The following is a 13,660-nucleotide window of genomic DNA, read 5'->3' on the forward strand; positions in this document are numbered from 1 at the left end:
TGTAGATTTGCTCCCCCTAAAATTATGTCTATCAGGAACTTCAGAATGAGATTCTTTTTAGGAGCAGAATCATTGAAGATTTAATTAAGGATGAAATCACCTAGGATTTAGAGCAAGCCTATGGAGAAATAAGTTGTTTCATTTTTGATCATTAGCCATATTTCTTGAAAGCAGTCATGTTCTCTAATCATTCTTTATTATTTCAATAAAAATGCACCTTGTACTGTGTTCATTCTTGGGCATGTAAGATGTTATTGATTTTCAGGGAACTTATATATTAGACAGTCACTCAAAACCTGGTCATACTGCTAAATGAAAGGACCTCTAGGATATAGAAACAAAAGCCATATAATGAGTGATTGTTGTCCTTAATGTACTATGTTATCTCTCATCTCTTTTGCTGTCCCTTGGTTATCTCATATTGTTACAGTATCTCACTTTGTTATCTGATATATTGGATATATTTGTATTTGGTTATTTGAAATAGGATAGGGAAGGGGGGAAAACAAGATGAGGGGTGGGGGGGAGGGAAATGGGGACCAAGACATGAGAAAGGGTATCAATGTATGTGAAGTAATGCACCTTCTATCTGGTGAATATAATGTAACCCTTGTATTAATTACAATAAAAATATATGAAAAAACTGGTCATATAGATAATTGTTTTATTTCACTTCTGATGAGTGCTATGAAAAGACAGGGCAATGTTATCAGGATATGTCTGAGAGTGCTTGAGCATAACATCCATCTGAAAGCATGTGGACCTGTGTTCAATCTCCAATATCTGCACACATGTACATGGACACACACACACATACACACACACACACACACACACACACACGAGTGAGCCTAACATGGGTGGTCAAGGAAAGTGGGAAGTAATGTTTAAAGTCAAACCAAAGGAATATTTGAGCATCCACATGCAGATGAGGACGAGAGGCTGAGAACAGTTTCCAGCAAGCAGGGAGGAAAATATATGGGCGGGTACGTTCAGGAACAACTTCCAAGGTGGCTATGCCCAATAGATGAAGAACTGAAGTGATTTTATATGAAACCAGAGGGCAGACAGGAGTTAGCTTGTGCTGAGCTCTGTAGTTCAGTATAGGGGTTTGAAGTCAGGGTCTTGAACTTGCTAGGCAGGTACTCTACCACTTGAGCCATGTCTCCAGCATAGTTAAGGAGTTTGATTTTATTCTTTGAGATATGAGGAATTCTTGAAATATTGTAAACAAAAGACAAACTAAGGGAGTTAAAGTTAGGTAATGAGTACATTTCTTTTTGAACAATGTCTTCCCATTCCTCATTTTCTCCCAGGTTTTTTTTTTCCCCACCTGACCCCCTTTCTTCTCCTCCCCCTGCAAGTTGGATAGTTCATTTACAACATAGTGTCTAGTGAATTGTTTGATCATTTCTAGTGCAGCAGGTTTCTACTTTTTGTTTATGTAGAAAGGACTAGAAATGTGTGCCATGTTATGTCAAATGCATTAGCTTCTTTATAACAAGAAGTGTGTAGACCTGTTCATTTAGTGAGCCTAATGTATTTTATTGTAGAGAAATGCTCCAGGGTTAGCACAGAATTTTCTAAATGTTGCAAATAGATTTTAGATTCTTCTTGTCTTCATAAGAGTCTCAGGATCCAGGGATGCTAGACTAGAGATGCTGGTCCTAAAAGAATTGCTTTTTTTCTTGGTTGCTGGAAGGATGAATATGTCACAGTTAATCTATTCTCCTTTCCTTCTCACTCTCAAAGTATCTTTTGCTAGGAGGCATCTTCTTCTAATAAAAACATTCAGGCCCACTTGCAATTTGTTTAAACAATTTCATTTTCCTGTATTTCTCCTGGGAACAAGAATATCTGAATTTGTATCTCAAGGCAACTATCAACCAAAACACATGAACATTGTATTTTGAAAAAAAAAAACACAATGACTAAAAGTGGAAAGTATATTAAGAAGCAAAGAAATGGACTAAAAAATGCAATCAAATCTGTGATGTGCTTTATGAGAATCATACTTTCTGAATTTCTGGGTTTTGTTGTTGTTTTTGGTCACTGGGATTTTAGTGAAAATATTTGGTTTGGCACTTGATAAATAAGTACAAATAGAAAGTTCACAATTTTATATATTTCTCGTGAAAGAATTGTAGAATATTCTTAGAGCTCCTCAATTTCAATCAGCTCTATTGGTATTTTGGTTTAGAGAATTCTTTGTAGAGGACGAGAGATGTTCTGTGTATTATAGAGTATTTAAAAGAATTTCTGAATTGTACCCACAGGACCCTGTAACAACTGTTTGATGAAATATATCTCCAAATATTTCCATTATGTTTACAAGATCACTTCTGCCTGATATTCACTATCTTTTACAATAATAAAAGAACCACTGAACCGAAGACCATTTTTGTTTCTTTTAGAAGATACATCCTTTTTTGTGGGTCATGGGGCTCGAATTCTGGGTCTGAGATACTCTTATCTCCAATTAATCACTAGAAAGTGAGAAATGGGACTGTGGCCCAGGGGTAGGGTAGTAGCCTTGAGCTGAGGGGCTCAAACACGATCAGACTTTGGTACTCTTAAATTTTATTTTAATCTTAAAAATTGTTATGTATTTACGACCTAAAAATAGTCCTTTTTTTGTGTGTGTGTCTATTATTTGTGTTCCTCATCCCAAATCGGAGGCCAGCTTTCTGAATGACAAGTGGTGAGCTTCTCCCAGGTCCTGAAGTCTTGAGGCTATTTCCCTTATGACTGGAAAGTTTCAGAGTTTGGCCACATGGTGGAGCACTATTCCTAGCTTTTCTTATTAACTATTTTAATACATGCTCATTGGAGAGAGTGTAGCAGTGCAGGCAATTTATAAGACATATCAGAAATACATCTAGACTACACATTAGTATTCTAAGTGCACACTGATTTATTTATTTATTAGTAACTACTCAAGAGGCTGAGTATCATGGTTCAAAGCAGGCAATTCCATGAGACTCTTACTTCTAATTAACCAGCAAAAATCTACAACTGGAAATGGAGATATGGCTCCATTGCTAAAGTTCCAGCCATGAGTGAGTGAGAGAGACTCAGGCTCCAGAACTAGCACATAAATAAATAAATAAGATTTTACTTGCGTCAAAATGTTTGAATTATTTTTTCTTAATAGGGCACTGTAGTTTATATCCATAATCTCTGCCACTCAGGAAGTGAGATTGAGAGGATTGTATCTCAAGGCCAGGTTGGGAAAAAAAGGTTGTAAGATGGGGCCAGGAGCGTGGCTTGTGGTTGAGTGCTTGCCTAGTTTTGTCTAGTACACATGAATCCCTGGGTTCCATTCCTCAGTACCACATACTCAGAAAAAGCCGGAAGTGGTGCTGTGGCTCAAGTGGTAGATGGCTAGCCTTGAGAAAAGCCTAAAGACAGTGCTCAGGCCCTGAGTTCAAGCCCTGGAACTGAGGGGGAAAAAGGTTACAAGAACCATTCCCCCATCTCAACAAATGAACTAAGCACTGGTGGCTCATAGCAGTCACTCTGGCTCTGAAGAGGCATAGACAGGACAATTGCATTTACAGGCTGATTCTAGGCAAAACAGAAAACCCTATCTGGAAAAGAACTAAAATACCCCAAAGGACTAGGAATGTTGTAGAGCTTCTGCTTAGCACCAGGCCCAAGTTCAGACCTTAAGTGTACAAGTATATGCATCAAAAACAATTGTATAATTATAATATGCTTTATGATCAATGCGTAATTATCACAAGCTCCAAGCCTTGAATTCAACGTCCAGTACTGCCAGTAACAAAGAAAAAGCTAACTGTCAGAGGTGAAGCTGCATATGAGGAAAACTTGCTAATGACATATGATACTATAGGACAACTATGATTGACAGCAATTATTTCAAAAAGTAGTCCAGAAGATTTGATTATTTCCAACTGAAGAATTGATAGATGCTAGAGGTATTAGATGTGGTAGTACATGGATCTGATGACCTTCTATCTTACATAAATGTATTGAAGTTTCACACTTTACCCCTCAAATATGGGAAATTATTTATGTATCAATTGAAAAAAAATTAAGTCAATTATAGCTAATATATGAGGTTGCAAGTATGCACATATCTCACATAACCCAGAGACAATATTAACAGTACAACTGAGTTCCCACTGCCTCATGTAACACAACCATGTCATGGCCTGGCCATCCATTGCAAATGTCACCATCTGTAAGATGTATCCTGATTTGGGAGATCTGAAGATATGTTTAAAAAGAATGCATCATTGAAAAAATGAAATGTGAAATTTGTTTCTTCCTTCTTTTTGTTTCAAGCAAAATTTTTATCTAGCTTGTTTTGGTTGTTTCTAAGTCAAATCTCATAGTTAAAAAAATCATAGACAGAGATCAGAATATGAGGTTATGAGGTTAAGGTTTTATGCTGTTTTTTGCAATATTTAAAAATTTTATTTTATAGTTGGGGTGATGTACAGAGGGGTTACATCACATTCACCTGGTAGTGAATACATTACTTCTTGAACATTGTTACCCTTTCCCATGTTTTTCTCCCACTTTCTCTCCTCCACACTTCCATTCTTACTGTGTTTTCAATATTCTTAGTACCTTTAATTTCAGAGATGCTTTAAAAATATGATGTGGTGTGGTGTGCGTGTGTGTGTGTGTGTGTGTGTGTGTGTGTGTGTGTTGGTCTTGGGGCGTGAATTCAGAGTCTGGTGCTATTCTTGAGCTTCTTTTGCTCAAAGGTAACCACTTGACCCTCAGCTCCACTTTCAGCTTTTTTGGTGCATAATTGAAAATAAGAGTATCATGGACTTTCCTGCCTGCGCTGTCTTTGAAATGTGATCTTCAAATCTTAACTAGTATTATAAACATGAGCCACAGGCTCATATGTGGTAAGCGCTCACTGCTCTTTCTGAAAAAATTACTAGAAAGTGATTAAATTTGTTATAAAGCTGAGAAGCTGAATAACATTACATTGTACAATTAGCTTATGACTAAGTTATAAATTGATCTATGTAAGTAGAAAATATTAATATATCTAGTTTTCATAATACTCTAATACTTCCTGTGCTGGTCATAGTCTTACTGACTATTAGAAAGTTTTTGAGTTAGAATTTCTAAACTGTAAATGCTATTCCAACATCATAGTTCATTGCAGCTACTCTTTCCATTAATTCTAGAAACTTGACCCCACTTAACCAATAACTTCTGTATCAATGATATAATTTCCTGCAAAAATGCTATTTTGTAATGGCTCTCTTGGTTGATAGTTTTCTTTTTGTCAAGTCTTCGGTTTATTATAATTCATTGATACTAAAGACATTTCACTCTAAAACAAATATCACAAACAAAAATCTTCCAGGTATTAAGAGATAGCATTACCTGTAATCGCCAATGAACTAAGAATAATACTTGCAAGCTACTAAAAATGAATAGTCCAATATGGATGTGTAAATTTTTCCTGTCCATATTCTTTGGATGGTGATGCAATCAGACCTGTGGCCATCTAAGCACATTTTCTGGTGTTGGAGGACAATGGGAACCTTCTGACCTCACAAAATGAGAAGAAATGATTATTTTTTAATTATGAAGGTGATATATAGAGGGGTTACAGTTTCATAAGTCAAGTAATGAGCATCTCCCTTTTGAACCACGTTACCCCTTCCCTTGCTCTCTCCGGGTTTCCCCTCCTATCACTACCCACAGGTTGTACAATTCATTTTCTACATAGTATCTAGGGAGTACCATTGCTGTTTTCCAATCCTGGGGCCTGAACTCAGGACCTGGGTAGTGTCCCCGAGCTTTGTTTACTAGCATTCTACCACTCGAGCCACAGCATCACTTCGGGCTTTTTCTGTTTATGTAGTACCCAGGAATTGAACCCAGGGCTTCATGAATACTGGGCAAGCACTCTACCACTAGGCCACACTCCAGGCAACTGCTGTATTTGTTCACTCTATGTCCCACCTTTTCTGTGCCCCCCCAATAACAAACAAAAGGGAAAGACAACTCCAACAGAAAAATCATAACAGCAAAAATCTCTTGTTTTCATTTCTTAGAGTTCATTTCATAAAATATTATTTTATGTGCATATAGCCATCGAGCCTTTGTGATCTGTTCCTATGAATATCCTTCTTTGGTCTTAGTGTGTGATTATCTAGAGACTTATATAATTTATCATATCCTGGGATATATATATATATGTATCCCCAACTATATATGGGTATATATATATATATATATATACTTACCATCCAATGTGTTTACTTATAGATTTATAGGCATATTCAAATGAGGAAAATCATGCAAGCTATGTTTCTTTGGGCCTGGCTTACTTTGCCTAATATATTTTTCTCCAAGTTTTTCCATTTTCTTATGAATGGTATCATTTGTTCTGATGGAAGAGTAGAATTCATTGTGTATGTATTACACATTTTCTTGATCCATTCATCCACTGAGGGGCATCTGGATTGATTCTATATCTTGGCTATGGTAAAACAATGCTGCAATGAACTTGACAAACTGTCCAACATCTCTGGCCATAAAAAATGCAAATGAAAACAACAGTACGATTTTACTTCACTTGGGTTAGAATGGCCAGTATCAATAACAAATGCTGGTGGGGATGTGGCCGAAAGGGAATGCTACTACACTGTTGGTAGGAATGTAAACTTGTTCAGCTGCTCTGGAAAGCAGTATGGTGACTTCTCAAAAGACCAAGTGAAGAGCTTCCCTATGACCCAACAATTGAATTCCTGGGCATTTATCCAATAGAACTAGGCCACACTAAAATGACCAGACATAGGTTTTTAAGAGCTTTCTGCTTCGGTAGGAGGGAAAGGATGCTCGTGGACTTACCTGCCTATAGTATGGCTGTAGGTAATAATAATTTCACTTGTGGGAAGAGTCTCAAGTTGAATTTCCCAGATACAGGAACCAGCATAGGAATTTATTATGGAGATGTTTCCAGAGGGCATAGGGTTAGATTTGAGGCAATGTCCCACCAAGAACAGCCCCAGTTGTGCCCCAAAGGAGTTCTCTAAAGTATAAATTAAGCCTTGGTATGAACTTGATTTAATTTAGGGCACGTGTGGGTGGGGGTTGGAGGAGTGTATGTTGAAGATGGGGAGGTAAATTCTCAGGCACTCTTCTCTCTTGTAGCTCTGAGGTTACTGCTCCCTTGACTTGAAGGCAGCCTGGAAGAAGCATTGTAGGTGTGGCACACACACAAGCTGTGGTTTGTCAGATGAGCAGGGGTATGAGTACATTCAAGGTTCAAAAGGAAGTAAGAAGATCTGGACCTCCCAGCTCAGATAATGAAAATTCAAGGCTGGATACAGTGACTCATGCGCATACTTCCAGCAATTTAGGAGGATTGCAGTTTGCAGACAACAGGGCACGAGGGGGTTAATGGGGCTCTCCTCTCAATCAATAGCTAGGGATGATAGCATACTAAATAGGAGGATTGTGGTCCAGGCTGGTCTGCCATAAATGCAAGACCTTATTACAAAAATAATGAGAAAGGAAGGAAGGAAGGAAGGAAGGAAGGAAGGAAGGAAGGAAGGAAGGAAGGCATGCATGCTCAAGACAGGGTTGCCCTACTCTAATGTATTGAGTGCTGACTCTGCCCTTTTCTGTGTATGTAATATCTAGAATTAAGTGCATCTGTTGGACAAGTGGAGAAGAAATATTTATTTTAAAAATAAGAGATAGAGGACTGGGAGTTTGGCCTAGTGGTAGAGTGCTTGCCTAGCATGCACAAAGACCCGGGTTCAATTCCTCAGTACCACATACATAGAAAAAAGCCGGAAGTGTTGTGGAGGCTCAAGTGGTAGAGCTCTAGGCTTGAGAAAGTCCAAGGACAGTGCTCAGGCCCTGAGCTCAAGCCCAGGACTGGCAAAAAAAAAAAAATAAGAGATAGACTGGGCACCAGTGGCTCACACTTGTAATCCTAGCTACTCAGGATGCTGAGATCTTAGGATCATGGTCTGAAGCAAGTCCAGGCAAGAAAGTTTATGAGACTCTTACCACCAATTAAATGAACAAAAAATCCAGAAGCTGTATTTCAAGTGGCAGAGTGTTATCCTTGAGCAAAACAGTTCAGGATGGTATCCAGGCCCTGAGTTCAAGTCCCAGGACAGTCATACACAAAAGATGTTCATATGTATTTGGTGAAAACTGGGAACCAGGCAGCCCTCTAAGCACTATGGATATATTATTTTTTAAAATTAAAAATAATATATGAGTAGATTTTCTTTCCTGTTTTGTAGATGAGAAAAATAAGGTTCAGAAGAGTTAAATATGCATCAGATCCATGGTAATGGAGCCAAGATTCAAAAACAATTATAGCCGATCATGGTGTCATGTTTGTAATTCTAGCACTTGGAAAGCTGAGGCAGGCAGATCTCAAATTGGCAATGAGCCTGGTCTATAAGAAGTTATAGACCAGCTGAGCTGTATAGCAAGACACTGTTTCAAAAAAGCCAAAACCAAAGCCAACAGTAGTTGACATAAACCTTCCAGGTTTACAGGTATAATTTATAACCAAAGTAATACAAACCACTCTTTTGTAAAATAATACTAATATTTTCAGAGAAATGATTATTTTAAATCCATTTTAAAAACATCCTTATGAAATGGATGCATTTTTTTTGTCAGTCATGGAGCTCTGAGCTTCTTTGTGCTCAAGGCTAGCCTTCTACCACTTGATTCACAGTATCACTTCCTGTTTTTAAATGGCTAATGGGAGATAAGAGTCTTTTGGCAACCTTTCTGCCCAGGCTGGCTTCAAATCATGATCCTCAGATCCCAGCCTCTTGAGTAGCTAGGATTACAGATGTGAGACACCAGCACCCAGTTACAAATCTTTTCTTACTGTAAATCTTTACTAAGAACTTTAATTAGATAAATGCATTCACAATGGGAATACATTTTTAAATAATAACATCACTCTGGTCAGTAGTCATCTTAATTTCCTTCTTACAGTAATAGTCGTTATCAATCAATATTGAGCAAGTGAATTTCAGAAGTGAGATCCTGAAAAGAGGCCTGTGAGAGACCATAGCATCTGGGACATATGAATTTTGGCTACACCTCTTTCCCAATGCTGTCTGGCATTGGGAAAGAGCCATCACTCAGGGATAAAATGTGGTGCTTAACTGACCTGTGGCAGCTATAGAGCTCATAAGATATGTTTATTGACTCCAGTGAATTGGACTGTGGTTGAAACCTGGGGCACATTTCTTTCTTCCTTGCTGTGAAATAATTGTCTTGAGACAGGAGAATTCTCCAGGTGGCTAGTTAAATGCTTCCAGAAGGCTCAGGGCATTGATGAATCCCTCAGAGGATTTCTATAGTTTCCAAGAGGCCCTGTGGTCAAAGAATCTCATTAATCTGATCCCACAGAATAGCATCTCCAAAGTGCCATGTTTGTGATGAAGGGGACCATAAAACAGCTCTGGTGAACCTCTCTTGAGTTTCACTTCTTGAAACAACCCATATTTACATTTAAAGTCCATTAGAAGATGTTCTTTCCAGCATTACCAAAGTCTTTTGATTATTTTGCATATACTTTTTCTTAAAAAAAGACTTTCAGATATCAAGCTCCTATATTTTCAGGGGGGTCAAATCAGTCATATTTAAAAAGTACAGCCTGCCAGGCTCTTGTGACCAAGGCCTTCAGTCTCTGCTGAGTCCTGGGAATCAACTCTTCGGTCTGCACAGCTATGGGTACACCCTTCATTTTCTTTTCTGATGCTGCAGGTGCGATTTCCTACCAAGACATCTACTCCTGTGCCAGCACCATTATCTTTGTATATGGGCTGCCTCCTGCATCACCAATTTGGGGCCATGCTAGAGTCCTGGGGGTCCAGGGTCCTTGCTAAGATGACTTAGCTCCCTGCCCCAGGTCCATTATAACTTCCCTGTCCCATTATAACTTATTCCAGTTCTAAAGAAGAGCTCCCTGTTATGGCTTCCTGGCATGTATAGCAGATGTTCACTTCAAGTTTTACTAATTGCAGTGTCCAATTCTTCACAACTTCATGGAGAATTGGAAGTTAACCCAGGGGATGATGTTCTTAAGGTTATCCAACACTTATGATCAACTTTATTTCCTTGCACTCCCTGTAACCTAAGGAAGAGTTTTTGTGTGCTTGTTTTCAGGTGGCACATCAGTTTCCCATAAAAACACATCCCTGCAATGGCCCTGTAACAGTCTCTCAGACATGCTCAGATATGTGTAAAGTCCTATAATAGAGCTGGGACTTAAGTTACAGCCCTTCCTTCCTCCCTCATTTCCTTCCTCTCCTCTTTCTCTCTTCTCTTTTCTTCTTTGAAATGGGCATTAACAATGTTCTAAACATTTTAAATGAAATGGTGACAAAACAATGTCTCTCCTTTTCCTGAACAATCCATGGAGTGACAAATGCCATGACCAGGACATATAACAGGGTATTGTGCTAGACAGCAACTAAGGTTGTTGTGTAGTGTGATGAGCTTAGCTTTTCTGATGAGGGAAACAAAAGTTAGGTTGAGATGAGTGAGAAGAAACATCCAGTAATAAAAAAACATTCAGGGCTGGGCGTTTGGCCTAGTGGTAGAGTGCTTGCCTAGCATGCATGAAGACCAGGGTTTGATTCCTCCGTAGTACATACACAGAAAAAATACCAGAAGTGGTGCTGTGGCTCAAGTGGTAGAGCTCTAGCCTTGAGAAAACCCAAGGACAAAGCTCAGACCCCGAGTTCAAGCCCAGGACTGGCAAAAAAAAATTCAGGCATTTGATCCTTCCATGCAGAGAAAATGGCAGAATTCATATTCTATGTACAATCTACCTCTGAGAGCTTTTGTCCCTGACAATTTACAAGATACAATTTTACACAGAACTCACCCTTGATGGCTTGTTTCGTTCACTCAGATGTCACAGTGGAGCCCATCCTGAGTAGCATACCATGTGATTGGCTCATCACTCAGGCTGTCAGCTTTAGAGATCTTCCCCTGGTCCCTCTTGGGGCACAGTTAGATCCCCAAATCACCATGCTTTCTTAATGGGGCCTCTGGGCATATGTTTTTCAGGGTTTCTAAGCCCCCACTCCACAGGGAAGGTAGCTTCAGGGAATATCCAGCCCAGTTGCAGAAGGTCCTCCAAGGACAGAGTCCATATCCACCAAGTCCCAGGGAAGTCCAGGCTCCACAGAACATCTCTTTGCACTCTCTGTGCCATGGAGCATTGGACAGGAGTGTGGAAGCTCGATTCCCTGAGATGGCCAAGGGACTCAGGGCTCAGATTCCCCCATCAGGTCTGGGGCCCCTCTCACAAAGGGAACATTGATCACCGCAAGCTGGGGTACTTTCAAGCAACTAAGTCTTTTGACATCTTGTGTGTGTGGGGTCTGTCATCTAAGTGTCATTCTCCTTAACCACAGTAACAGGCTTCCCATAGCCACAGGCCTCCTGTCTCCTAAGCAGGCCTGGGACAGAGCTTCCTTTAATCAAAGCAAGCATTCTACCTTTTGAGCCACCGTACCACTTCCATTTGTGTTCTTTTATTATACCTGTTTGTTCAGATTTGATATTTGTTAAAGAGTTTATTGTAAAGAGTTGTTGTTAAAAGCTTCTTTCTTTCCATTCCCAGATGCCAAAAGAGTTGCCTCCCACCCTCTAGTATGAAGGCTTGAACTTAGCACCTGGCACTCTTCCTCATTGTTTTTACTCATGGCTGGCAATCTACCATGTGAGTCACATCTCCAGTTTCAGTATTTCACTGGTTCATTAGTGACAAGAGTCTTACAGATTTGTTTACCTGGACTGGCTTTGAACCACATTATTTGGGTCTCAGCTTCCTGAGTAGCTAGGATTACAAGCATGAGCCACCTGCACCAGGCCTGTAGTTCATTCTTCATGGCAGAACATATTCCCTACAACAGGTGCCTCACCTTTTATTGTAGCACCATTCATTAGTAGACAGATTGTGTCCTTTCTTTGGCTATTCTGATATGAACATTTATAAATCATGTATGATCAATGTTATTCATTTTGTAAACATATACTTCCACATATTTTGGGGGTGCATGATGAAGAATAGAATTTCAGGGTCATATGAAACCCTGTAACTTTTTGAGAAATTGTGAGCTGTTTTCCAAAAAGGATGTAGCATTTTACATTCCTACCAATACACGCATGTTTCGATTTCTCCACAGACTCACCAAGAACTCATTATTTCTGCCATTCTTCTTCTTTTTTTTTTTTTTTTTTTTGCCAGTCCTGGGCTTAGGCTCAGGGCCTGAGCACTGTCCTTGGATTTTTCTCAAGGCTAGAGCTCTACCACTTGAGCCTCAGCACCACTTCTGGCTTTTTCCAAGTATGTGGTACCATGGGATTGAACCCGGGTCTTCGTGCATGCTAGGCAAGCACTCTACCACTAGGCCAAACTCCCAGCCCTGCCGTTCTTCTTTTTAAAAAAATATTATAAAATAATGACAAAATGATTGTAGACAGTGTAGAGCCCGAGTTTCCCTCGAGCCTTTTCTTGTACATGTCATTCTCTTGTATTATCATTATTGACCTAAGTGGATGTCATATATGTTTGTACTTGTTGTAACATTTCTTTCAGTGGATTTTTACTTGTAGTAAACAGTCTCACATCACATTAAATCTTGAAAGCTTATTTTGCTGTATGTGAATTCCATGTCGACAATTACTTTTGCAACTCATTGAAAATCTTATTCTACTGTTTTCTAGGTTCCCTTTCTGGTGTGGAGAAATCAGCTATTTTTCTAGTTTTCTTCTCTTTGCAAGTAATTTGTCTTTCCTTGATAGCTGCCTGTGTGTGTGTGTGTGTGTGTGTGTGTGTGTGTGAATGTTCTTGTATGTGTGCATTGTATGGTGGATTCACTATGATAGCTCTAGTGGAGTTACTTGATTTTCAGAATATGAGTGTTAGGTCTGCCTGGGAGAAATGATTCCTTTCCTTGGTGTTCTCCTGTGCACCCTGGAAATTCCCGCCCAGACTATAACCTTGGCAACTGGCATGTCTGGAAGCAGTGGGAGGTCCCCCAGTCTGAAGTATTTCTTCATCCTCTGAGGTCACATCCTCTTCCTATGGCCACACTCCTCCCCCTACATAATCTCTGACTTTTGTCCTTGAGTCCTTCTGCCTAACTCCATCTTGTGCAGCTGGAGGTCTGTTTTCTCTTTTTCTCTCTCTCTCTCCCTCTCTCAATAAACCCCTGCCTGTTAAACCGCATGGAGTTTTCTTTCGGCAAACTTTACAATGAGGATTTATACCTTTCAGTGATTCTGGAGGACTTCTGGGTCTCGAAGGTTACACATTTGCCAGGGGGTGCCATCTTGGACTCTCCACCTTGCAAGGCCTTAAACTCATCTCTTGTGCCTCTATGCTTAGGCACAATTGTATAGTTATGTCAAAGCATAGGCAGATGTTAGTATTAAAGCTGACTATATTGTATTTTTCTCTCCCAGGTTATCTGTTTTCTCTTGGTTTTCGGGTTTTCTGAATTCTTTCCACTTTTGTCAAATAGGCAATGCATTCAAAAAGAGTTCTAGGCCGGGAGTTTGGACTAGTGGTAGAGTGCTTGCCTAGCATGCACGAAGACCCGGGTTCGATTCCTCAGTACCACATACATACAAAAAAAGCCGGAAGTGG

This window comes from Megascapheus bottae, chromosome 22 (genome assembly GCF_031878675.1).
Source record: "Megascapheus bottae isolate mThoBot1 chromosome 22, mThoBot2.hap1, whole genome shotgun sequence".
Lineage (NCBI taxonomy): Eukaryota > Metazoa > Chordata > Mammalia > Rodentia > Geomyidae > Megascapheus > Megascapheus bottae.